The sequence below is a fragment of the Cynocephalus volans genome, chromosome 4 (genome assembly GCF_027409185.1).
Source record: "Cynocephalus volans isolate mCynVol1 chromosome 4, mCynVol1.pri, whole genome shotgun sequence".
In the NCBI taxonomy this organism is placed as follows: Eukaryota; Metazoa; Chordata; class Mammalia; order Dermoptera; family Cynocephalidae; genus Cynocephalus; species Cynocephalus volans.
Window position 1 is genome coordinate 44,556,049 of NC_084463.1, and position 27,948 is coordinate 44,583,996.

General features: G+C 49.3%; 2 pseudogenes; one reads left to right on the forward strand and one right to left on the reverse strand.

Moving 5' to 3' along the window:
* LOC134376077 (E3 ubiquitin-protein ligase TRIM17-like) overlaps positions 1 to 27,948 on the reverse strand; it is a 640,782-nt pseudogene that overhangs the window by 593,039 nt on the left and 19,795 nt on the right.
* Positions 1 to 27,948, forward strand: part of LOC134374966 (ras-related protein Rab-12-like) — a 79,882-nt pseudogene that overhangs the window by 38,938 nt on the left and 12,996 nt on the right.

Sequence of the window (27,948 nt, forward strand, 5' to 3'; positions counted from 1 at the left end):
TGTTTTATTCCCCAGTTCCTAATTCTTAGCTCCAGACTCGATCACGACCGCCAGTTTTACCTCTGGACCAAATCCTGCTCTTGCATCCTTCCACTCACTGCCCAGAGCTGGCTCACCCTCCAGATGGCTCTTTGATCTCTTCCAATCCTTCAGATCTTGTAGCGACCTTTACTGTTATGATAACTGTCACCTTCTTGACATACCCACCAATTGTTGAGTGGAACAGTGCCGCTCACATGTCACTCTAAAGCTTGAAGTTACACTGCAAAGTATGCGTTTACATTCCCATTTCATAGACAAGGGCACTGAGGATCGGGGAGAACAATAAGCGTTTGCACAGGGCCATACAGAGCTGGACTTTGAGCCCAGCTTGGTCTGCACTGAAGCCTGCACTCCTCGTACTGTGCCACGGCACTCAGGTTACATTCATCCATTCATTCAACAAGTAAGCACTGATGAACATGCTGAGAAGAAATCCAGGCCTGGCCCTTGCATTCATAAAGTTGACAAAACAGTGAGTTTTTAAAATCTATCTGTTTGTTTGTCTATTTTCCCACCTCTCACTTAATGGCTTCTCCAAGACTGGGACCAATAAAACTGCATTCCTAAACACACTGGCCAGATACAAAAGAGTTCTGGGTAAGTCTTGGTTGGATGAATGGATGGATAGGTGGATAGATGGATGGATGGATGGACAGATGGATGGGTGGATGATGGATGGATGGATGGATGGGTGGGTGGATGGATGGGTGGGTGGATGGATGGATGGATGGATGGATGGGTGGACGGATGGACGGATGGATGGGTGGACGGGTGGATGGATAGGTTGATGGACGAGTGGGTGGATGGATGGATGGATGCATGGATGTATAGGTGGATGGATAGGTGGAGGGATGGATGGATGGATGGATGGACGGACAGATGGATGGATGGATGGATGGATGGATGATGGATAGGTGGATGGAAGGATGGATGGGTGGATGGGTGGATAGATGGATGGATGATGGATGGATGGATGGATGGATGGGGGATGGATAGGTGGGTGGAAGGATGGGTATATAGATGGATGGGTTGGTTAGTGGATGGATAGATTGATGGATAGATGAATGGGTGGATGGATACATAAGTGGATGGATGGATCAATGGATGGATGGGTGGATAGATGAATGAGTGGATGAGTGAGTGCGTGGATGGATAGATGGGTAGATGGATGGATGGATGGGTGGTTGGGTGGATGGAAGTGTCAATGAATCTAGAAGCTAGAACTAACTTAATTGGACTTTTACTTTAATCCTTTGGGTGATATATTTTTCTAATTCACCTAAACCCCTTTGTGAACACTTCCAGGGAGATAAATACTCCATGAGGAAGCTGTTCTGCCATGGATGGTAGAAAGTACCAGCTGTTGGAAAGTTATTCTTTCAAGAGCTGGATTTGTTGGAGTTTCTTGTTGACAGGAGGTAGAGGTTCACAGGAGGCATGTTTGGGATGTATGTCAGTCATGCTTACCCTGGCCCTGCTCTAGTTTGTGAGTGTGGCTCGGTGAGAAGCATGCCTGTCTTGGCTTCTCAGGAGAACTTCTCCCTGCCCAGCCCTGCCCCTTCCTCTGCTGGAAAAGGAGTCCAGAGTTTCAGATAGGCAGCCTCAGTTTTCCACTGTCTGCTCATGGCAGCTCATTTGTCCATGAAAGGAGTCCAATTCAAGCTCAGGTTGGCCAGGCTCATGACACAGACACACGGAGGTTGATCATCACGTATCCCTCCTCAGCCTTCCTGGCCTAGTGTACTCACAGCGTTCACCCTGCTCAGCCTCCAGTCTCTGCTGAGACCTCCTTCCTCTTCTCCAGGCTTCCTCACTCTCCCCTTTCCCAGAATTTTCTGCTGATTCCCTCTTTGTAGCCTCTGCAGCAAGGAGACCAGGATAGGATTGCCTGACTCAGCAGATAAAAAGACAGGATGCCCTGTTGTCTCCAAGTCAAACTTATACTAAGGAAATATTCATCTTTTCCTGAAATTCAGATGTAACGATGTCCTCCATTCTTCTGGCAGCCAGAATGGAAGAACGCAGAAATGCTGGGACTGCCTCCTAATGGGAACACACAGAGAACCCGGAGATGCTGGGATGGCCACATGTCCCTCTGGTCTAGAGACTTTAAAACTCCTCCTCTGCCTCACAAGCAATGAAAAAGAAAAAAGAGCAATGTGCACAATGACTAGTCCCACAGCCCGGTGTCCAGAGCACCCACACGAAACTGCAGCTGACAGTGGGCCACGTCTGCTCCAGGTGAGGCTCTGGGCTGTGTGTCTTCTCTTGGGAGGAGTTCATGCTGCCCCTTCCTCTGCATACCTGACCCCTGTCCAAGGCCAAGTGCTCCCCCCAACTCCTACTTCTTTCCAGATGAAGGGAAATCCAGACCCATCACCCTGGGGGCTTCCTCTGCCCCACCCCACCCCTTCATTTCATGGAAGGATAGTGGGCAACTGAGTCGTAGCATGGGGACCTCTTGCTCAGCAGAGTGGGCATGAAGGAAGAGCCCACATCCTGCTCCTTGCACATCTTCCAGGAGAATGAGCGGCTGTCCCAGGCTTGAGATGTTGCGTGGGTGCGTATCCAGTCGTACGCTTCAGCTGTGGGATGCACATGGCTGCGTGTGAAGAAATCTTGGCAGCCACCCTGAGACCAGGTCCCTGCTATGCCCTGCCCTGGATGATGTGGATGAGGTCTGAAGTGCCTCTCAGCTCTGGAATCTCTGGAACAAGCATTACCTGTATCATCTGGTGGTGACAGGGTCCCTGGTGTCTCATGGGTCTGGAAGTAACAAGGTTCCTGGTGCCACATAACCCGGGACAGACTCCTTAGATTGGCACTAAGCACTTTCGGAGTCTGGCCTCAGCCTCATTTCCAACACATCTCAGCTCCAGGTTTGGTGTTCTGTTCCAGCCATAGTTCTCTGGCCAAGTTGCTTTAGGGAACAGGACAGCATATTGTCACCAATCTGATTGGTGATGCAGCCAGTGTCAAATCTTGGCTGCCAGGGTGATTTGATTAGGCAAAATGGATGGCCCAGTGGTGACCCCTCACAGGCCCAGCTCTACCATGGCTCAGGCCACCCTCCTGCTCTCTACTGACTGCCTCCACCTACCCTGCCCCCAGTCCCCACCCTGCAACACATCACAGGCACCATGGTCCCAATACCAGCATCAGTGTATTTGGTAAGTGCACCAGTGGCCATGATGTGTCCCACCAGGAGTGGCCAGATCTGGGCCTCCGATAGTCAGCCCTCTACACCCCCTTGTTCCTCATTAGAGCCCAAGGAAGCTTTCAACTTTGCAGAGAGATCTGTAAATTTCTGGGCCAATCCCACCAATGAGGGTTCCAGGAGGGGACCCAGCTTGGCCACAGGGGAGGGGCGGCTGGCTGATGTGGACAGGAAAAGGACCCTAGAGGTAGTGGGCCAGGGTACCGAGCCAGCTGCACTGCCTGGCAGCTGAGAGGCTTCACAAACATCACCTCCTCAGAGCCTTGGTTTCTTCATTTGTAAAATGGGGTAATAACACTTCCCCCCAAAACCAGGGCATGATTAGTTGATAATCTAAGTAGAATATTTAGCAAACAGAAAACTATGTTGATATCTTCATCCAGCACATTAGGTTTACGGTAAGAGTTAGCTTTTGAGGTCACCCTTAACATCTTTGACCCTCCCAGCTGGAGACCCAAAAGCTCTGGAGACTCTCTCAGAGATGGGCAATAAAGAAACAGCACGCCAAGGGCGGATGCTGGAAACGGTCGGCCGCAGTGCAGGCAGCGAGCGGGAGTGTTGTCTGCAGAGGGTTTAACAACAAGAATAAAACCCAAGAAAAGTAGTGGCTTGTTATGGTTCATTTTCATTGGCAATTCTGGACATTCTCAGTGATAAGATGGGCCCCACCTGTGAAAAAACTTTTCCTTGATCTCAGTTCTAAACAATTGCTCTGTTTACTACTGAGTTTTAGTTATGTGTGTGCACACACACACTCACATAAACACACATACACACATTCAAGGAGACTTGAAAAAGTCATGGAAAGATTTAAACTAATTCCATTTTTCCATGAACTTTTTGAGGTACTCTCTCACACACACACATATGTACACAGATATATACTTCTGTGATGTTACTTTCGTGTCAACCTGACTGCACCGTGGGGTGCCCAGATTAAACATTATTTCTGGATGTGTCTGTGAAGGTGTTTCTGGATGGGATTTGCATTGTCATTGATGGACACAGTAACGTAGGTGCCCCTCTCCCCATGTGGGTGGGCATCATCCGATACACTGAGGGCCTGAACAGAACAGAAGGCTGGGGCAGGAGGAGGTCACCGCTCTGCCGTCCCTGCCTGCGAGCATTAGATGGAGCCTCGGTCATCTCCTGCCCTTGTGCTGGGACTTACGCCGCCAGCCCCCCTGGTTCTCAGGCCTTCAGTGGAAGTTACGCCTGCAGCTGTCCTGGGTCTCCAGCTTGCAGATGGCAGACTGTGGGACTTCTCAGCCTCCGTAATTGCATGAGCCATTTATTATAATCTCTCTCTCTCTCTCTCTGTTTTTTTTTGTGTGTGTGTGTGCGTGAGTGTGTGTGTGTGTGTATGAATGCATGTATGAGATACTCATACATCCTATTGGCCTGTTTCTCTGGAGAACTCTGACTAGTACAACTTCAAATTAGCTCATTTTTTATTATTAAACCTTAACAGGCATCATATTTCACATGGAATTTGATTTTTTAAAATCCCAGCTATACAGTGGGCCCCAGCACCAATGGGCTCAGCCGTACAGGTTCGTTTTGAGTGAAAGTTCACAACCATGTGGAACTGCTCCAGGTCCCTTAGGCTACAGTCTGCGGCCTTTGCCCTAAGTCGTGACACATGCTTACATCGGAATAGTCGATTTGAAATAAGCAGCCACAGCACAGGGACTGTACAGAGGAAGCCCCAGAACAGAGTTACCTCCATTCTGTCATTCTGTGTCACCACTTGAAGTTTTTATTTGAGTTTAAAATTTAAAACTGGGAAGTATCCTGCAAACTGCATGATGCATATTTTTATTTGGTACATGTAGATTTTATCTCACCCAGGACTATTTCACTGAGCTCTGATATCTTTAACATTGAAATTAATTCTTTTAAAGTCTTTAATAGTTTTAGAACTAAAGGATGGGTCAAGACGATCACATGGTTATGACTAAAAATAATTTTGGAATTCAGGGGAGGAGGCTCCTAGCACGATGCACTCTGGTGTCAGCCTGTTGGGAGGCCAGGCATTTAGCCTTGTCCTGGGGAGATCTGTGCAGAGTAAGGGTCCCTTCTGCCTCCAGCTGTTTGTGACGGCAGATATGTGCATAATATCCACAACTCTCATCAGGCCTTCAAAGGTGTGTTCTCTCAAAGCATGAAAAAAAAAATGATTAATTAATTTAATAAACTAAAGAATAAATGTAAAAAATTAAATTTATTTAAAGGTCTGGGACGTGTACCAGGGACTCATGCTGAGACAACCTGCTTCCAGGCCTCTGCTTTCTCGGCACACCAGAGAACCCTCCCTTTCTCTCACAAGAGGTCATGTGGGCACACGGTGAGATGCCAGCCGCTGGCAAGCAGAAGAGTCTCAGAGCCAGACCAGTGTTGCCCACCTTGATCTCAGACTTCGGCCTCCAGAACTGTGAGGAATACACCCCTGTTGTTCAGGCTGCCTGGTCTGTGGTTTTTGTTATAGCAGCCTGAGCCGGCCAATACAGCTTACCTCTATTGAGAGTAATCTTATTTTTGTTTTTAAATCTGAACTTTAACAAGACATCCTGTCCCTTACTTTGTTCCGTGTTCTAAATCCACCACCCTCCTTGTTCAGGCTGTAGGCTGGACTGGGACAAGACTGGGGACTGGAGAAGAGTAGGGGACATTGGGGCTTCAGCACTTGTCAGAGCCGGGCTTGTGCTGTTCTTGTGCCGACACCGTTGCTTATGTCCCTGCCCCTCATGACATCCGACGCCACACCTGGAATCCCAAGGAAGGTGGTCTCTTCCTTGACTCCCAGTGCAGGTTCATGGAGAGAAGACACACCATCCGTCCTTCTAACCGAGGTGAGCTTCCTCACACACCAGCAGGGCGCAGCCCTCACCGCCCCTCCCTGTGGTCCCCAGCAGAATGCAGGCACACGGTAGGGACTGACTTGCTGGGCAAATTTGAATCAAGGACACTACACACCTGCAACATTGCCAGCTGGCTTCAGAGGGTGTCAGGGACTGAACTGTGTCCCCCCATAAAATCTATATGTTGAAGTCCTAATCCCCAGTATCTCAGAATGTGACTGTGTTAGGAGACAGGGCCTTTAAAAAGGTAAAGAAGATAAAATGAGGTCACTGGGGTGGGCCTTGATCCAGAACAACTAGTGTCCTGATAAGCAGAGGAGATCAGGACACAGACACACACAGAGGGATGACTGTGTGAGGACACAAGGAGAAGACAGTGTCTACACATCGAGGAGAGAGACCTTAGGAGGAACCAGCCCTGCCACACCTTGATCTTGGACTTCCAGCTTCCAAAATTGTGAGCAATGAATTTCTGCTGTTTGAGCCACGCAGTCTGTGGTGCTTTGTGATGGCAGCCCCAGGACACTGCTACAGAGTGACAATGGTCAGTGTTAAGGAACTAGAATGAGACATGCTGCCCGTGGAGGAGCCAACCCAGGTCCATCCCTTCTGAGAAGCTGACTGTGGTGTATACTCCCTTACAGCAAAGTGCGTTCACTTTTTAACATGGTAGTGATTTTTCCCCCAAAAGTAAATGCATATGGGCCAGCAGTAGCAGGGAGACCAGCCTGGCCAGGGTATCATCTGAATGGTGGCCCCTCACAGACTCCATGAAGGTGAGATTATTTGGAAATGAATGGATCTTTGCAGACGTGCTTAGGTTAAAGATCTCATTTTGAATAGGGTGAGCCCTAAATTCAATTCACAAGGATGAAAGCAGAGACTGGAGTGATGTGGCCCCAGGCTAAGGCACATCCAAAGCCACCAGAAGTGGAAGAGGCAGGAAGGACCCTCCCCAAGAGCCTTCAGAGGGACATCATCAGCCTTCTGGCCTCCAAATCTGTGACAGAACGTTTCTGCTGTTTTAGGCCAAGCTTGTGGTAATTTGTCACGGCAGCCTCAGGAAGCTCATACAGCTGGCAGATGTGGGACGTGCGGTCCTGTGCGCTCCTCACAAGGCACAGAGAGGCTGAACTTGGCCACGGCATTTACAGGTGGAATGAGGAGGACATCAGGATTCAAAGGGCAGTCCAGAGGGGCCAGCAAAGGGTCATCGCTGTCCTTCTGTTCTTGCTCAGCCTGAAGCAGTCGTTTCTGAAGGGACACATTCCTGCAGTTCCAGAAAACATCTGAACATGTACAGAAGCAGTCACATTTCCACCGAGGTTAAAGCTGCCACTCCAGATGATTAACCAGACTTTATTTGCCTCTCAGAGTTGAAGTTTATGTAGTTTTGGAGGAGGCTTCATAGTTTATGTTCCATCTACTGCATTTTTAATAGGGGACCGATCGAGCTGGCAGCTAGAAGGGAGAGGTGAGGGACGGGACGACGGAACCCGGGTATTGTGATGTTTGGTTCTAGGGTGGAGCCGTGCGTGGAATCTGCCACACGCTCACCACTCAGGCGTCAAGACCTCCCTCCCAGCAGCTTTCCAGCCCTCCAAGGATGGACGCAGCGTCCAAAGGAGAGTCAGTCTGCTCAGATGTGTGACCAGGAACCAAGTCAAATGACCTCAAAGAGCTACTAGGATGATTGTGGATTCCAAGCTCTTTCTTTCCATGAATAGAAAATATAGATACAATATCAACCTAAAGAAATGTAAGCTCTGCCCTGTAGAGTCCCTTTTCTTGTAGAACAAGTTCTAAAGAAATAAACGCTTAGGCACATTTTGGCACGTGTCTGCCTACATTAATCTGTGTTGGTGAAGATGTAGAGTGTGAATAATCTTGTGAATAGAAAGTTTAATGGCAACCAGGAAAGGAAGTCATAAGGTGAACCCCCGAGACACAAGATCCAGCCCTCGTGACTTCATTCTTGAAGGAACACGTCACTCTTGTTGTTGGTAGTGATGGTAGAGAGGGGCTGGCCATTTGTGAGGCCAAGCATCCTGGGGACAGGGGCCACCTCCCTCTGGGCCAGGTGTGAGTTGCAGCTGTTGGGTCGGGGAAGAAAACATTAGAGTTCTCCAATGTACGACACTGCAGGCAAGGCCAGTGGACTCAGGGAGGACATGTGGGCCTTGGGAAGGTGGAGACCAGCTGCAGGTGACTGTCTGCAGTCTGGAGGAGGTGCTGGTGTCCTCTCCAGTTCTTTCCAGCCAGGAGAGGTGGGTCAGAGTGTATGAGGCCCCAGCTCCTGATCCAGCACAGAGCATTTCATGGGTCAGGACAGTTAGAGGTTGTTTGAGTTTCTATGACCACTGTGACAAATTACCACAAGGTAGGTGGCTTAAAACAGCACACACTTATTCCCCTACAGTGCAGAGGTCTCAAGCTTGAAATCCATCTCACTGGACTGAAATCACGTGTGGGCAGGGCAGGCTCCCTCCAGGAGGCTCCAGGGGAGAATTCGTTCCCTGACTTCTCCAGCTTCCAGGTCCACATTCATTGGCTCGTGGCCCTGCCTGCACCTTCAAGCCATCTGCGTAGCCCCTCCTCCAGCTGTCATGTTGATGTCTCCTCATTCAGCCAAATCTCCTTCTGCCTCCCTTTCATGATGTCATTTAGGACGCATCTGGATAACCCAGGATAATCTCTCCATCTCGAGAGCCTTCATTTAAGCACATCTGCAAAGTCTCTTTTGCCACCTAAGGTGACATTCACAGGTGCCTGGGATTAGGGCTTACATCTCCTTTGGGGAACACTGTTCAGGTCAGATGGTCATATTCTTTGCAGGATGCAGAAGTGCTCCCTTTAGTAAAGAAGCGTAGTAAAGTGTCCACAGTCACACAGCTGAGTCATCCAAGCAGTCACTGAGCGTATTTATTAAGCATCTGGTATATGTCAGCTCTGAGCTACAGACTGGGGAATGCTGTCATTCACCCATCATTCGAGCATCCCCCACCCAGTGAATATATACTGAGGAATGTTCTTTCCCAGAAACCCAGACAGCACTAGAGTGCTTTGGGAATAAGACAGAGAAAGCCCTGCTCCCAGGCGACCAGAGGTATAGGGAGAGCTGCACCATGACACAGTGAGCCTCTGTGCAGAGATGAGTACACAGTCCTGGTGCACAGGGAATGGCCTCCACCACTTCTGGGAGCTCATCAGACAGGAAGCAGTGATGGGAAACAGGAGACCTCCTAGTCGAATCAGAGTTGGCCAGGCCAAGAGGAGGGAGTGTGTGGTTGGCAGCAGCCCTGGGCGAAATGTGGGCCTCCCTCGAAAATCCCAGTAGATCTGTGAAGGGTGCACACTGAATCTGCTTTATTCCCCAGATCTCTCTGGAACTTTTCACTGCCCCCCCCCACCTCCTCCACCATGTCATCTAGGCCATGAAGCATCTCTTCCTGGCTCAGTAGCTCCAGCCAAGGCACCCGGAGCTGAGCACAGGCACCCAGCCTGGGCTCCCTTCCACAGACAGTGCACCATCTCCCTGAGTAACTGGTCAGGGTCAGTACACAGCACCGACACAGCACCACATGAGAGCCCAGGACGGGGAACTGCCGGGCAGTGGAGATCAGGCTTGTACGTGGTACAGAGATCCAGCTTGTCTCTGTGCATGCCCTCCCTGCTCCTGGACAATGCCATGGTCTACTGTCCCATTCGCCATGCCCTCTTGCCATATCATATCATTAGTAAGGCTACAGGAGGGTTTCTCTCCCCACAGACAGGGACCAAGTCTGCTTGGTGACCTTCTGCCCCCGTGATGCTTTTACACACACACACACACACACACACACACACACCCTTTGTATCACACCCTTTGTATCAGGTAGAAAACAATGTCGGAAAAGAATCCAGGTCAATACCATAATGAGATATCATCTCATCTCAGTTAAAATGGCTATTATCAAAAAGACAAAAAATAAATAAATAAATTCTGGCAGGGAAAGGAAATTCTTATACACTGTTGATGGGAATGTAAATTAGTACAGCCATAATGGAAACAGTATGAAGGTTCCTCAAAAACTAAAAATAAAACTGCCTTATGATCCAGCAATCCCACCAAAGGAAAGCAGCATATGCAGCACTATTCACCATCACCAAGGTATGGAACCACCCCAGGTGTCTGTCACAGGTGAATGCATAGAGAGATGTGGTATATGCACACAGTGGGATACTGTGCAGCCTTAAAAAAGAATGAACTCCTGTCATCTGCAGCAACATGGATGAACCTGGAGGACATTATGCTAAGTGAAGTAAGTCAGGCACAGAAAGAGAAATACCACATGTTCTCACTCATAGGTGGGAGCTAAGAAAAGTAGAGTTTACAGAAGTAGAGAGTAGGATAGTGGTTACCAGAGGCTGGAAGGAGAGGAGGGATAGAGAGAGGGTGGTTAATGGACACAAGATTATAGCTGTATAGGAAAAATAAGTTCTAGTGGTGTAGAGTAGTGCCGGGTGTCTATAATTAATAATTCACTGCATGTTCTCAAACGGCTAAAAAAGAGGAGCTCCAAAGCTCTCATCACAAAGAAATTTTTGTGATGATGAAGATGCCAGTTACTCTGATTTGATCGTCACACATTGTATACGTGTATATACATATGATTCTGTACCCCATAAATTTGTGCAATCAACACTTCTCAGTTTAAAAATATTTTTTTAAAAGGAAAAGAGATCCAGGTAAAACGTGATGGGTCAAGAAATGCACTTCCAGATGCTGAGTTTGTCATGCCATGGCAGGGTTGCAGGCAAAGAGGTAAAACAGGAGGTAAACAGAGTGACAACAGAGGCGCTGGTCTCCAGCCAGCAGGGGACACGGCTCCACTCCGCACAGAGGCCCTCGTGTTTTCAGAGTGATGGGAAGCTGAGCTGTCTCTGATGACCTGCGGCATGGTGGAGAACGATGTAGGGAAGTGCATATTTTGGGCGATTGTCTCTGTTTTATCGTGTAATTGTCATAAGTGTTCATGGCTGCAGCTAATATGGGTGTTGGGTATCGTTGTGAAATCTGAGGTTGAGAACAGCGAAGGGGGCATGTTACCTTCTCTCTCCCTGGAGTTCGGCGCAGCCTTGCTCCTGGTGCCCTGCCTGTGAGAGATTTCCCTGCACCTTCTACGATGTCCAGGATGGAAGGGCCTTTCCCGTTTCTGGCGTTATTTCACTCTCTTTCAGGATAACGAAACTGAGTTTCCTGTACGCTTACCCCTTCATTTCTGCACAACTCCTGCTTGCTCCTGATCTCACCTCCCTTTCTATCCTATGCAAAGTGATTTTTCCTGGCTTGGGATTGCCCAGATTTCTCAGTACTCCTGTGCTGAGTCCGTGCCTCCCATTCAGGGCTGTGCATGTTAAAATCTCTGCGGTTCAGACTCTTGCATTCGTCACTGCTAAACACTCTGCTCTTTCTCACCCCTGCTTGGGCTCTCAACTGCCTATTTATTTGCATATGTTAAAATATATATTAAGGACCGACTCTGTGCCAAGCCTGGGCCAGACTATGGGGACACAGCTATATACCACGCAGACGTGGATTCTGCTTATCTTGGAGCAAAAACCTTCTTCAGCAACTGCAGAGACCAAGGGCAGAGGCTGGAGACCTCATTTCATTGTGAATATCAACCGTGAATAGTGCAGAGAACACAGGACTTAAGACCAAGCATATCTAGATTTGCCTCAATGAATAAACCAGTGTTTATGGGCTGCTGGATTGGGGGTGCATGGCAGAATTATGTAGTGATTCAATTTCCCCAGCTCTAAACTGGGAACCACAATGCTGACTCCATTGGCTGGTTGAATAACCAGAGCTAGTGTCCATGAAGCCTTTGGGTGTTTGATAGTAGTCATTTCTTATTAACAGTTTTTATTTATAACCCGTCTCAGGCCACAAACGTGTTAGGGGATATGGGAGAAGCAGCAGGCTCTGTCCCTAAAGGCAAATGCTCATCATCTCAGGGGAGGGAAGGAAGGTCATAAGATGTCCACCAAGTCCTCATGGGTGAAAGGCACATTTCAGGTTCAAGATGAGAACTGGGCATTGCACAGAGGCCAGCGGACCTGCAGGCTGATGCCAGACAGTGTGAAGCCCATGCCTCGAGATTTGCAAATACTGGTCCCCAGGAGGGAGGTTTATATCCAAGGATATTTCATAAAGGAGTTGATGTCTATGCTGAGCCTTAAAAAGTGGAGGCAATTCCATGAGCAGAGGACAGGGGTTTAAAAGCTCTAGGTATGTCCAGACAGTGGGGATTGGTCAGATAGCATGGCCTGAGCACAGTGAAGGAGCTCTGGGCACTGAGGCTGAAAAGGTGGGACAGATGCACAGGACCTGACTCCCAGGTGGAGGACTTTAGACTTACTTGTGTAGGTGGTGGTGACCCATCAATGGCGACTCACCAGCAGAATGACTTTGAGACTTGTAAAGATCTTTCTAGAATCCATTGAAGGAGAAAGTGATAGCAGCCCAGGTAGGAGCTTGACACTGCTGTCAAGTGTGCGATGATCAGGCTGGACCGAGGTGGGGCAGCGTGCTGAATGAACCCTATTAGCAGCTATAAGGAGCTGTGCAAACGGAGGAACCTGTTGTTATTCTGAACACGTTCCTTCACAGGACCACATTTCGAAGCACCTATAATATATTGTTGGCACTAAGACTGAGTCAGCCATATCTATTTCCCCAGAAAACCCTTAAGAGTGACTCCCCTATAAATTTTTAGGAAAGCATCTGCAAGAGCCTGCTTTGAAGCTGCTTTCACGTCCTATAGATTCTCAGAATGTCAGTGCTGGAAGATCTTAGTCTGACACCCCACTCTGTACAGGAACCACCTGCCAAAGTTTCCTGGCAGGTGGCCAGCAGTCTCTACCTGAATGCAGAAGAGCTGACGTGGCTTGAAATGGACCAGGCGCTATGAGAGTGGCTCTGCATGGCTTACCATGCAGTCTTCACGACCACCCCATCCTGAGATGAGGAACCTGAGGCTCAGAGGCTTCAGCTAAACCACCTGGCGTCTCACTGCTGCCACGTGTTGGAGCAAGATTGGACCTCGGGGGTCGGGTTCCGGACCTTGCACTCTTGAACTCTGTGCTGTGCCCAATGACAGGGCAGGGCAGCATGGATCTGTGGAAACTCTTCCTTAGTGTGAATCGCCTCCCAGAATGCCTGACTCCAAGGCACTAGCTTTGCTCCTTCAAGTCCCAGAAAGCAAGCTGGCAGCATCTTTCCTGCTGCCTGCAGACTCTTCTCCCCCAACCCATGTCTGGCTTTGCTTCTTGAACTCCCACCCACCCAGCAGCTTATTTCTCAATGCCCATGTCTGTTGACATCTGTCATTTCAGGTGAGTCCCCAGTAGCCGCCATGGGCAACAGGGACAGGCTGGCTTATACGTGCTCCCAAGAGATGTCCCTTCACCATGTGACCTCAAGATCCATTGAACCCAAGGACAGGCGGGCCTCATCCCAACCCAGGAAGGCCCAGGTTTCTCCCTCCAGTCCTGCTGGGGCCACTTTGGGGTCCAAGGGCAGCGACTTTCATTCTACATCTAGAAGGCAAGGAGGCATTCCTCACACATAACGGTCCTGCTCTGAGGATCTCACATGGGTCAGCTCATTTCATCCTTTCCACGCCCTTGAGGATAGGGCTGGCAACATCCCCTTCACAGGTGGAAACACTGTAGTCCAGAGAAGTTAGGGAAAGGCCCACAGGGGCCCCGGCTGCCAGGGCCCAAGAGCACGCTCTCACCACTGGGCTACACCTACTCCTTCCTGCCACATTCTGTCTTTTCTGAGCACACCCTTGCCTAACGTCTGGATGGAGCTTTTGTAATCTGGATCCAATCGTTCAGCTTTTAGAACATCCTGTTCAGCTTTTCTCAGCCAAGTGTTTCACAAGCGTCCCTGTGCGTTCATTCAAGTCCTTGATGAGGGTGTGGAACAGAAACAGAACTTCAACATGCTCCCCGTGTGTCTGGGTGCCGGTGCTGCCTTCTCCCACTCTGTGTGTCCAGCCTGCCCCGGCCGGGATGTTCTCCTGGCCCCTCTCACTCTGCATGCCCCCAGGGTGATGCAGGTGCCTCTCCTGCGCACGTGTCCAGCACTTAACAGATGCTTGCGAGTGAGAGTCCAAGAGCAGAGCACTGGAGGACCAGGGATTTTCTTTTAAAGTTGGCAACAGTTATCCACCCTCTGGTGGGAGCCCTCAGCAAGCTCAGTTCCACCACGTGTGATGATAATGCACGGCCCCTTCTTGCTGGTCTAGAATATTGCCTAAGGCAATGGGCACACAGCATCTGACCCTGACAACAGCTGAGGTGGGAGTGTGTTCCTTTCCACATTGCTCAGAGTAGAGCACTGTGCAGAGAAAGCTCTATGTGAGCATCAGGGTCATGAGGCTTAACTCCTACATCCACAGCCAGTTTGTCCATTGTGAAGCCCACACATGCATCCCTACTCCTCCCTGTCACCTGGACATCCTGGGTCGATGACATCCAAGACACCTTCTTCCTCTTGTCCCCAGGAATCATGAGAAACTTTGCAAAATGCTTTTCTGAAATCCATGCATCCTGAGTCTCTGGACACAGGTGCTCAGCTGCATGACAAAGCTTGCACTGTGCATGTTCCTCTGACCTCAGGATTGTTCCTCCACGGGACGTTTGTAGATGCTAAAAACAGAAACAAAACCAAACAAAAGGACAGCAACAGCCAAACTGACCATATGATCCATGCCGTACTCCAGAGCCTGTCATGGTCATAGCCTTTTATGAAAATTTCCAATGGCGGGACTCTAATTTACAAAGATCGCTTGATATTTTATTTCAGAAAAGCAGATTTCCAGGCTCAGTGACTCAGCCAAAGCTGCTCTGAATTTTTGATGACATTGAGCCCTGGTGTTGGACCCCCCCACACCCACCTTTCCACCTGCACTGTCTGCAGAATCTTGCCTTTTCTCTCACAATTCAACTTCTCAGAAAGAGAAAATGAAAAAATGACTTTCTCTAGGCAAAATTCAGTTTTATAACACTTTCTCTGTAGGCAGGAATAGACCTGTTCTTTTCTTTTAGAAGAATCGAAGGTGGCTTTAAAATGTCAAATTTTCTGACTGAGGACAAACTGCCTTTTAAATATCACATTTTCTAAAATTTACGCTTTTTAATTTTACTCATCATCTTTCACCTGAGCATACCCCGAGTCATCATACTGAAAAGCATAAGGGTTTATGTTTTCTGCAAGAGTAACGATGACATCTTTTCAAAGGTAAGTATTTGGGATTGATTAAAGGAACGTGTTCTCATAATTGGCAGTGGTACCATGAGTTGATCTCACTCGGGGTGAGGGGTTGGGAGATGTCCCGCTCGCTTCCTGCAGGAGATTGGCACATGCTCTGCCTGCAGGTATGTCATCTGAACATGGCACGCTGAGCTCCAGAGGCGACTCTATATGCGACCCCCCCCATGTCTAGTGCTGGCCTCAGTCCCGGGCTTCAATGTGGCCACTCTGCTGAGCCTTGCTCTGTCCTTCCAGCTCATGACCTTGCAGGAGAGATTCCTCATCTTCTCGCTTCACAGTCTCGATCACAAGTGAGGATGACATTGTCCACGGCTGGGATGCTCAGGAGATAAAGCACCTAACAGCTGAGGATGCAAGGTGGGGCTCAGGTAACACTGATACAGCTGCTGACCCCACGCCCAAGAGGCTGCAGAGCCAACAAGGAGAGGGGGTGGCAGAGGAGCTGTTTAGGACTGTCCCTGGGCCAGAGCCAGGGACAGGAACCCATCTCTGGCCTTGTCCTTAGCTGAGTGTTTGTGGACCGAGCAGCAGAAATGGTCCCTGGGTGCCCACCACAAGCCAGGCAGACCTCACCCCAGAGCTTTCCAGGACATGGGGTAGGGACAGCAGAACATGAAGAAGCCAACAGGTGACTCTAATAGTGTGGAAAGAAGCCCCCGAGAGCTGCCATAACAAATAAACACAAACTGGGTGGTTTAAAACCACAGACACCATTCAGTTCTGGAGGTTGGGAGCCCCAGATCAAGGTGTTGGCAGCATTGGTCCCCCTGGAGGCTCAGAGGAGGATCTGTTCCAGGCTTCCCTCTGCAGCTCCTGGGGGCTCCAGGCTTACAGACCCAGCACCCAGTCTCTGCCCCAAGTTCAGTGGCCTTCTCCCTTCGTGTCTTCTCCCCTTCTCTCCTCCTGTAAATACCCTTGTCACTGAATGTAGGGCCTACCCTAACCCACATGATCTCAAGACCTTTTCCCAGCGAGCCACACTCCCCGGTCTCAGGGCTCCTACAGTCCACTGCAAGGGGTGAGAGCTGCCTTCCCCTCGGGGAGGGAGGCCCCTGGGAGCAGACGTTCTGAGCCTCGGTTTGTGAATTGAAAGATGAGAGTATAACAATAATGAAGTAATAATGATGCGTCTTGCCCGGGCTTCCCATCAGGAAGGATTAGGAAGAGAGACGCAGAGTGTGTGCACAGACTGATATTTTTAATAATAATATTATCTCCCGAGCCGCATCCGCACTTAGTGGTAATTCTCGTCATATTGCGAAATCTCCATGGTCATGGAAATCGAATTTAAAACTCATACGGACGCTGTGATCAGAGTGTGTGGGCACTGGAGAGCATCACTCGCGCACATGCCAAGATCAAAAGCTTGGAGCGGGCTTCGAGGTCGCTACGGGGCACAGTCCTCTGAGGGGTCCCCGGGACCCAGAATCCTTCTGCAGGCAGTCGATGCCCTGTCGGGGCATGGCTGGGCGGCCAGGGGAGGGCCGGGTCCTGGGGTCCAGCCCTGAGTAGAGGTGCTGATGACCCTTACGACTGAGAATGGCCTACCACCTGTGGGCCTCGGAATCACCCAGGAACCCTCTTCACTGGGCTCTGAATCCACTCCCCAGACCCAAATTCATGGTTCCCTTGCCTTTCTGCTACACACATCTTACAGCAGAGAGAAGTGACTGCGACTCTCCTGCAGAAACACAGGTTGGGGACATATCTCGGGTGCTCCCTTGGGGTAGTTCTGTTCCCTGCTGAGGCGGCATCCTCGAGTTCCTGAGGACATGGGGAAGACAGGCAGAAAGAGATGGTGGCTGAGGAAAGAATCACCATGATGGTGAGAAGCCATCACACCACAGCAGGGTGGTGGGTGGGACACCTCGAGGGCGGACCTGAGCCTCCTTCCCTTCTCTCCGCCAACCTGGGACAGGTGTGAGGACAGTGGTCTGAGCCATTTGGCTGGGCTGTCACAGCCAGGCGGGTCCAGAATGAAGCCCCGTGGCCAGAGCTCGGCCCAGCGTGGCACGGGGGACCAGGAGGCTGGACAGAACTCATCCTCTTACAGGTGAGCCAAGTGACTGGGTTGTTTGCTGGCAGGGCCTGGGCATGAATCCAGCTGGAACAATAGCTGACTCTGATTTCGTGTTTACCACGTGCCTGGCACTGAGCTCAGCGCTTTGAAGATTTTGTCGTTTGAATCTCAGGACACCCACAGAGATCACATGAGACCCATTTTACAGATCAGGAAATGGTGCTTAATACATTCACCAAGTTCACTCATCTGTCCAACCTTTCAGCCTGAGATTTCCAGATAACTTAGACAACAGGAGTTTGTCTGATTGGAATTATCCAGTTAGTTTCTCACACACCGAAGGGATTGTCTAAGCGTGGCATCCAACCCTTTCGTTTTACAGATGCTGACACTGCGGTTCCGAGAGCACCCGTGCCTCACCCAAGGCTTTCTGGGTCAATAGGAGCAGAAATAAAAGTAGGACAGGACTCCCGACTCCCCGTCCAGTCTCATTTTCCTGCGGGGCTCTCGGGTCGGGACATGAAGCCTTCTGTCGCCCACGGCTCTGTGAGCTACACGAATGAGTGAACTGTTTGTAGAGTCCTGGGAGTTCTTATGAGCTCCATGTCAGAAACACACAGGACTGGAGATTGTTACCACAATCCACTGTGATCACAATAAAGAGAAACAGCATTTCACTGTCAGTTCACTGATGCCGCAATTACCAAAGGCTTCAGCAAAGACGCAAGGAGTCAGCACCCCACCCCCATGACCCTGCTTTATCTACTATATATTAAAAAAAAAAAAATCCAGCTTCACCGAATACATGCCTGATTTGATGGCTGGTTTGGGGGTTAAGTTTGCTGGTGATATGTACCCCTGCTCCTTGGCCCTGAGACTTCAGGTTCCTGGTGGGGAGGGGTTGTCTGTGGAGTTCTGACTTTAGATTCTTTCACTGGTGCCAATTAAAAAATATCTATTTATTTTCATGGGGGTGCGGACGGGATAATTCTGCAGTAGAAGCTAAAATATCCCCTCTATCCATTGGGAGAAAGGGGTCGGAAGCTCCTGAGAGGGCCCTGTCCTCCTCTGTCCTATGCCAGGGCCCTGGGCTGGACGGCCATAGAGGGTCTGGCCATCCCCACCCTGCTGTCCCTCCCGTGGCCTCCCCGAAGGCCCAGAGCTGACTTGAACAGAGCCGATTAGCAGGCTGAGGACCTGGAGCCAGGTAGGTTTTCTGTGCTGTGAGGAGGCCGTGGGCAGGTGCAGGCTGTGGGTCAGGAGCACTCCTGAGTACACATGTCCCGGGCCCAGCTCTGTGCCCATGCTGCTCACACACTGTCATTGACTCCCATGGGCCAGGGGCTGTGGTGACCCTTCTTGTGGGTTAGAAATGTGGGAGTCACATAGTGTGGTGCAGAGAGTGCCTCAACCTGGGTCTCCCCTCAGCATCTCCGCCTCCTGCCTGCTGGGTAGGCCCTGCGCATGCCACCAGTGGGAAGGTCCCTTCTGACCCCAGGACCGTGGCAGGTGCAGGAGGCTGACCCCAGGGTCTCCCCAGCATGTCTGGGCCACGAAGAAATGTGGGTGGGTGGCCAGGCCAGCCTCATGCTGCTCATACTTGTGTGTCAGCATCCCCACAAGGCAAACGGGGTGGCAGCTCTGCCTTGGTGGCCCTGAGTTGAGTCCTGCCTGGGACTGTGCTTTCTGTCCTTTCCCTCACACATGCCCAGTGGAGAATACAAGTGCTCACCTTCTGTCCACTGTGTCTCCCAAGTACCCTGTGTGTGTGGGTGTGGTGCATGTGCTGTGTACGTGTTATGTGTGGTGTGTGTGGTATGGTATATGTGGTGTCTGTGTATATGACTTGTGTGTGTGTATGTGTGTGTGGTATGTCTGTGTGATGTGTGTTGTTTGTGGTGTGTGTGTGTGATGTGTGTGGTGTGTGTGGTGAATGCATATATGAGCATATGCATGTGCATGTCATTTGTTGCTCTGTCACCTGTGATGACTACTGGGGAGAAGTGAAGATTAGCTCTTGTGGGGCGATGCTTTTATGTCATATCAGCGAGTTCATGAAAAGGATGGGGCAAGTGTCTTCCAAGGGAGCTGACTGTGGAAGGAACCAACCTTAGGCTGAAGATTTGGTCATTCACTAAATACTTGCCGGATGTCAGGCACTTTCACGCACACACGCACGCACACACAGACACACACTTCATTCAACTGTCACAATCGACCCTTTGATAATTATAAAAGATAGCACCGTGCATTACTTCTGCTTCTGGGAAGATGGAGTAGATTTGTTTTTTTTCCCTTCTCTAAGATATTAAAATAACCTTGGACATTGTATATAAAACCAACATGGAAATATTCTGGAAAGTGTAGAGAAAAAGGCAGACCAACGAGGGAGCTCATGACCCAGGCATGAGGCAGTGGTGGGTTCCCTGGGATTCTTTTTATGTCCTAGACTTGGAGTTGAAGAAGCCGGCAACCTGGAGATCCAGTGAGCAAAGACAGAAAACTAAATTGACAAAAACTATACTGACAAAATCCTGCTCTCTCTGGCCAGAGGACCAGGAAGAGACAGCCCCATGAGATGGAAAACGTATAGACAATAACTGTCCCACTCCCCCAGACACCTCAGAAAAAACTGGCCCTCTTCTGTCCCACCCAGCCAGCAAAGGGAGAGTGGAAATCCCAGACGGCCACCTCACAAGGCTGTGACAATGCCCCCTGCACCCCTGCCAGGTGAGGCCCAAGGCTGCAATGGAAGCAGAGATGCCCATCCCTACCAGCAGGTGAAGGCTCCAGCCTCCTACTCTCCCACCTAGTGGTGTCAGAGACCCCGCAGCACAAGATCTTCAGGACCTAGGGTTAGGTAAAGACTTTGCAGACTTGATGCCAAGAGCACAATCCATAAATGGAAAATTAATAATTGGACTTCACCAAAATTAAAAATAGGTCCCGTGAAAGACCCTGCTAAGAGGATGAGGAAACAAACTAGAGTGGAAGATAATATGTGCAAACAACATTCTGAATAGGACAGCATCTGGAATAAGAACTCTCAAAACTCAACAGTAAAAAAAAGAAAAGAAGTGCAGCTAGAATGCAGAAGACGTGAGGACACATTCCACCAGAAAGGTTATGCGGACGGCTGGTGAGCACATGGGAAGATGCTCCTATCATCAGTCACTAGAAAACGTAAGTAAAGACCACAGTATTGCTGCACACCTGTAGAATGGCAAAATAAAAACAACAGTAGCAACATGAAATGCTGGAGGTGACGCACGGAGACCGAGTCACTCATGCACTGCTGGTGGGAATGGACAATGGGACAGCCACTCTGCAAAACAGCTTGGCAGTTCCTTTTAAAATAAGCATGGAACGACCGTGCAGGCCAGCAACCGCACTCCTGGATATTCATCCCATAGAAATCAAGACTTACGTTCACACAAAAACCTGTACACAAATGTTTATAATAATATTTCTTTTTTCATAACAGCCCAAAACAGAAAATAGACCAGATGTCCTTCAAAAGATGAATGGAAAACAAACTCATATCAGCATACCATGGGACAGTGCTCAGCTATAAACAGGAACAGACTATTGATACACACAACAACTTCAATAGATTTCCAGAGAATTATGCTGAGTGGAAAAAAGCCAGTCCCAGAAGGTCACATAGTGTATGATTCCCTTCTTACCTCCGCAGTCCACCAGTATCACATACTCCCCTGTGAAAACAGGAGCTGTCTCCCATTCTCACCCCAGCCCTGCAGGACACCTCCCGTGTGCACAGTCTCCAGCCTCCCTCACGCATCCTAAGGAGACACTCACTTTATCAGGGACCTGCTCCTCCCACTGTCTCCTCCTGCCTTCCCAGGGATGAGACCGCACATGCACAACAGCCTCTGCTTTGAATCACTTGAGCCGTCCCCTGCAAACGGGCCCTGGTGTGCATACTGTCTCACAAAAAACAACGGATAAACAAAACTCCCCCTGACTTTATGTCTCCCTCTAGGTACCACCTAATTTTCCACCTTTTCTTCCCAGCAGAGCCCTCTTGTGTCACTGATGTCACTGTCTTCATTTCATTCTGGCTTCTGCCCACAGTTCCCCTGACCCTGTTCTTTTTTATGATCACCAGCAACCTCTCTGTGGGCATATACAGGATCACTTGACTTTTTAAAATACACATGAAATATATGTTTATTTCTATGTAGCTTCTAACTTAGTTCACTACCCCACATTTTGGAACATGTGCTCTCTTGGCTGCTGGGACGCCCCATACTCCTGGGGCTCATCTCTCCCCAGTGGCTGCTCCCTCTCAGCTGGGGGTACAAGCCCTGAAGTGCTTCAGGACTCAGCCCTGGACCATCTCTCTGCAGACGCTGCAGGACATCCTGCCCAGTCCCAGGGCTTCAAACACCGTCTACCTGCTGATGGCTCCCTGGGTCCCCCCGCCTTGGCTATTGGGCTCCAGAATTAGTAAACTAGTGCCTTTTTGACACTGGATGTTTAATATCATCTCAGACTTCTTATGCCCAAAACAGAACTCTCGATTTCTCTCCTATTGGGGCTCAGTGCCTCTGAGTCTCTCCCATCCATGAATAACATGGCTATCCAGTTGCCCAAACATAAATCTTTGATTCCTCATATTCTTCCATGTTATCCATGCCCCTCACCAGCACATCCAATATCAGCAGGTCCTGTTGTCCTTTCTTCCAAACGTATCTTGTTAGTCCCCTTCTCTCCATCTCAACTGCCATTACCTGGTCCCAAATACCATCTTCTCCCACCTGGACAAATGTTCAAGGCTTCTGAGAAGGGTCTCCATCTTGACTCTCAGAGGTAGACCCACAGGTAAAGCAAAAACTGTGGAAAGGGCATGGCTGGCTGCCTAGCAGGTCACGTCAAAATCATGCTGCAAGGTCACTTATCCCATGTCCTGCCTGTGGCTTGTGAGGGCGAGAAGAAGCCTAGTGGCCCAGCAAGACCAGCTCTGCAGATGGGCTTGCAGCACATCGGGCTGACCAAGCTTGGCCTGACATCAAATTGGATCACAAGCAGGAAGTGAGAAGAGCCTCCCTGGAATTAAATGCTGTTTAGAGTGCACGGCTCGTGCCAGGAAAGAGCTGGCTTCAACATGGAGCAGAGAGCATTTTTTACCAAGTAAAAGATGGGATGTCATCCCTGGAGACATTTAAAAATCTCCTTGGCATCTGGTTTTAATTATGCTGTCTGTTCACCATCATCCCCAAGATGGTGTTTCTCAAGATTCCAGGATATTATTCTATTCTTTCATTTAGCAAACATTTGCTAAGTGCTTATCCTGGAATGCACCCTATTACACAAGGTACTTGGGAAAAGGAGGATACGCTGGACTTGTGCTGACAAAAATAAGTGTTGAGTGGACTAAAAAGACTTTGCGCCCATATACTTTTGAAGGATTCGTGGACACCAGATTTGAAAATATCTGAGAGGGTTCTGGCTTGCCCAGGACTCCTCTCTGAGCACCTCCCGGGTGTGGCCTCCATGAGGACAGCCACCGTCCCTTCCTCCCTGAGTGGCCATTGGTCTCTCCATTCCTACGTCAGGCTGGAGGTGGATGGGAGGGCTTGTCAGAGAACTGAGGGGAGGATGAGCGGGCACCAGCCCCGCACCTGTGGGCAGCACAGTCACAGCATCCCTGTTGGTATAAATCCTGTAGGTTTAAATTAAATCCTGTGGGTATAAATTTAACCTTTGTGTTGGTCTCCCAGGATTGCGGCCAGCATTTCTCCAAGAGGATTCCACATGGGCCTTATTCTTGCAAGATGACCTGACAGGGAGAAAAAACAAACAAACAAAACCAAAAAAAAAGGTATCTCCGAGTGAGAGAAGGAAGGAGAAAGCCTTGTGTCTGGGCAGCCTGCTGTGCAGTGTCTTCGTGCACAGGCCCACAGCACGCAGTCATTAGAATAAAGCTGCCGAGAGTGAAAAAGAAAAATCTGTTCGGCTTTACTTAACCTACCGTTTCCTGAGCTTATTTGGCTGTGGGTCCCCCGACTCATCCTCATTTAGCCTCTCTCCTGCGCCCCTCACCTGATGTACTTGTGAGACAGCCCAGAAATGCACTTGCATATTTGGAAACCAAATGGAGAAGACAGCCGTGGAAACGAAGTTTAAGGGGGAATCTGAGGAGGGCATCCTAAATCAACACAGAAGAGATTTGTAACAGTTTTATCAGATGCAACCTGATACCCTTTGTTGGACTTTGGGAGAGATCGACTCAGACCAGGGACTGGTTTCCCACTGGCTCTGTCTGTGTCCAGAGCAAGCACACTTGCAAGGGAGGGGAGTGGGTGCTTTGCTTTCTGCTACTTAGAACACAGCAGGCAGACAATTTAACTTGCAGATAACTTGCTGGGACAGTTCCAGCTCACAGAGAAGAGAGAGTGCAGGGTGGATACTTGGGAGACCAAACATGTGCTGAGCCAAACCTGGGGCTGGGAGCTTGTACGAACACCAACCACTCAACAAGGCCTTCTTGATTGTCATATCTAATCTTCATGACAGCCCTGCAATGTCTAGGCATTATCCTTGACAGTAGAGATATTAGGAATTGAGGGCTCAGAGAAGACTAGCAGCTTCCCCAAGGTCACACGGGGTAGTGAGGAGGCAGGGTTTGCCTGACTCCTAACCAGGTCTCTCTTCTGCACCAGGCTGCCTGCAGGCTGTGGTCAAGGTGGGAGAGGATAGGCGACAAGACAAGGTGAGATTATGGGAACAGAGCAGGGACTGAATAGCCACATATCTGCAGGAAAGATGCAGCTGTCCTGCAGCTCACCAAAGTCAGCTGCCACCCAGGGTCTGGGGCAGTGGGTACAGGAAAAATGACATCAGAGGTAGGCAGGCTGGGAAATGTCATAGGTGGGGGCCATGGCTTTTTTTGGACATGTTCTGAGCTAAGCTGGGATGGACAGGGGTTTTACATCCACTCATCAGATAACAGGTCTTGGGAGTTTCTTGGAAGAAGGAGGCAAATGGCCCAGAAGTAGAGACTGCCCATCTCAGGAGCCACAGAGAAGAAACATAACAGTGTAGTGGAAATGTAGAGCAGGGATTTAAATCTCAACCCCATTTGCCTGGAAACTACAGAGATTAAGTTATAACCCTTAGCTGAGAACAAACCAACTGATAACAGTGAGAGCATGCCAGATGTCCCAGGCCATTCGATTTCAGTGCAGCTCACAGCATGCCCCGAGTCCCAGCACTGGAGTGGAGAGGCAGCGGTCCTTATGGACTGCTGCAGCCCCGCCCCCCCCCAAGGTCTCACTTACTGAAGTTTGTTATCTGAGGTCAACTGCAGCCCAAAAATATCACAAGGAAAGTTCCAGAAATACAACTTGTAAGTTTTAAATTGCCCACTGTTCTGAGTAGCATGATGAAATCTTGCACCGTCCTGCTCTGTCCAGCCCAGTGTATGAATCATCTCTCTCCAGTGTATTCACACTGTCTACACTCCCTGCTCGGAAGTCACTTCACAGCCACCTCAGTTACCAGATCCACTGTCATGGTGTCACAGGGCTTGTGCTCAAGCGACCCTTCCTTTACTTGACAAGGGCCCCAGAGTGCAAGAGCAGTGATGCTGGAGATTCAGATATGCCAGAGAGAGCCGTGAAGTGCTTCTCTGAGTGGAAAGGTGAAAGGTGTCAACTTGATAAGAAAAGAAAAAAACATTACATGCTGAGCTTGCTAAGATCTACCAAAGAACTAATAAGTTTTTATTATTATTATTATTGAAACACGATTGTACGTATCTGTGGGGTACAGCATTGACTATCAATACCTGTGTGCAATATGTGATGCTCAAATCATGACAGTTAGTGCATTCAGCATTACACCATGGGATCATTTTTTGTGGCCCTTTACTCATTTCTCGCTAGCCACCCCTCCCCCTTTCTCACCTCTAGTAGCCTCAGTTTTGTTCTCTCCTTTTCAAAGGTCAATGCATTATTGTGATCACTGTTTCCTGCTTTCTCTCTTATTTATTTGTTTAAAAACAGATCTTCCACCCACGTGATTGTGAAGGAAGTAGAAGGAATCTGATGGGTTTTGCTGTTGCACCTCAAACAGAAAAAGCTATGGTCACCATGTGCGGAAATTGCTTACTTGAGACGGAAAGGCCGTTAAACGTCTGGATGACAGATGTGAGCAGAAATGTGCTCCTATTGAAGGCAGCTGGGTTCAGTACTGCCCGTGGTCCTGGGCATCCACTTAGGTCTCAGAAGCCCCGTGGGTCGGGGGCTGCCGTCCTGACATCCGCTGGGCCGGGCTCCTGCTCTGCTGGGAGCAGCCACGAAGTTTGCTCAGGTTCACACGTGCGCCAGGCCGGACAGCAAGCTGGGGCCCCCATTCCCTGGAGGGGACATGGCCTCCCTGGGCTTTCAGGGCCAGCAGCCCGGCTGAGCGTTCTCCGCTTTGCAGGTTTCCCACAGCTGTGGCTCCTGATGCCAAGTGGGTACCCATGGACCAAAGGTGTTCTGGACAGGTCAGCTGAGAGGAAACAGAAAGAGGCACATGCTGGGGTTGGGGATTGGGGGCTACGCCTTAAAATCTGTCAAGATGTGGATACTGATAAGTTGAATTCTAATTAAAAATCAGTGAGTAATGACATAATTACTGACTTCACTTTCTAGTACACATGTTCCAAAATGTTTTCAGAGAATTAACCTCATTTCATGCTTAGGAAAATCCTGTCAGAGGCACTTCCAGTTCCAGCTCTGACAGTAACGAGCCTGGATGCCCTCATTTCTGTCCCTACAAGAGGAGAAAACTGAACAAGCTGGAAATGGAAGAGTTTACTAAGCCCACCAGGGAGCTGCGGTCACAGGGAGGAACCGCTACCCTGAAACCTGAAGCAACGGGTGAACCCAGGCAGTGAGGCTGACAGTCAGCTTCATGCAGCAGACACCACTGCAGCCATAGTTGGTAGGAGTGCTTCCACGGTCATTTTGACAAATTGTGGAAGGCTGAGCATGGCTGGTGTGACAATGAGGAACTCCTCCAGACCACAGTCTCCGGGGGCCCCCCACTTCCGTCAACATCACGTCGTGAAGCCCACCGCATTCTTGGGGTGATGATCCAAGCAAGGATCTGGCAGGGAGAGGAGAAGAGTACTCCTTATAAAGTGTTTCTAGAGCATCCTCCATAAAAAGTGTCTGCAGGCCAGGGCAGAAGACTTTGCCAGAGCCTTATCCGGTGCCAGGAGAGGAGAGTTCCCACACTCCAGCCCCTCCAACTTTGAGAACCACATGTAAAGGTCACATCCCAGAGAAACAGCTTCCCTAAAAGTCCAAGATTTAATCACAAAGTTACAGGATGCTTCCTCCGTCCCACAGCTTGCCACCATACCAACAGGACTCTAGGATAACAGGAGGACGTTACAGCTGAAAGGGCTTCAAGAGAGAGGCTCTAGTGCAGGAGAATACTTAGAGAGGCCCAAACTCAGGAGGAGAAACCCAGACAAGGGCACTAGAAGAATTGAAAGCCTCTGGCACCTACAGTTACAGTGAGCAACGTATATAATTATGATCCTAGCCAGATTAACATGAAAGCTCACATTAAAGTCCTGTTTGTATCAGTTCCTGTTATCCAGTTCAACACATCCAGCTTTCAACAACAACAAAAAATGCAAAATTATTTTGCTTTTTGTCAAAAGCAGAGTCTGGAGACAAATCAAGCACCAGAACCAGAATCAGACACAACACAGATTTTGGAGTTCTATGACAAAAAATTTAAAATAACTGTAATTAATTTGTAGGGGCTCCACTGGAAGAAGTAGACAACATCCAAGAACAGCTGGGTAATGTAAGCAGAGAGATTGAAATTCTAAGGATCAAAAAGAAATACCAGAAATCAGAAACTTGTACCTGAAATGAAGAACATCTTTGATGGTCTGTACACTGCACACAAGTGAGAAAAAAACAGTGAGCTTGAAGACAGATTGATAGAAACTTTCCAAACTAAAATGCAAGGAAAAAAAACAGTGAGAAAAGAAGAAAAAAAAAAAAAAAAAAGAGGATCCAAGAACTATGTGGCAGCTTTAGAAGGTGTGTCTTAGTCCGTTTGGGCTGCTATAACAAAATAACATAAATCAAGAACTTATAAACAACACACATTTATTTCTGTTTTAGAAGCTGAAAAGGCACCAACAGATTCTGTGTCTAGTGAGACACAGCTTCCTCGTTCATAGATGGTGTCTTCTCACTGTGCTGAATGCAGTCCTGCTTCAGAAATCAGGATGGAGGGGTTGCACAACGCATGCTGGGTTCCTACCACAGCAGCAGTCAGGAGGACAGACAGGGAATCGAAGCCGTCTGCCCATTCATGAATTCGTTCCTCTGTTCGTGACTTTGTTCCTTGAGCACCTGTTGCCAGGTGCTGTGTGGGCAGCTGGGAATGAGGCGGGGGGAAACCAGAGAGCTGCGCATGGAGTAGGGGCCTCCCGCCAAGG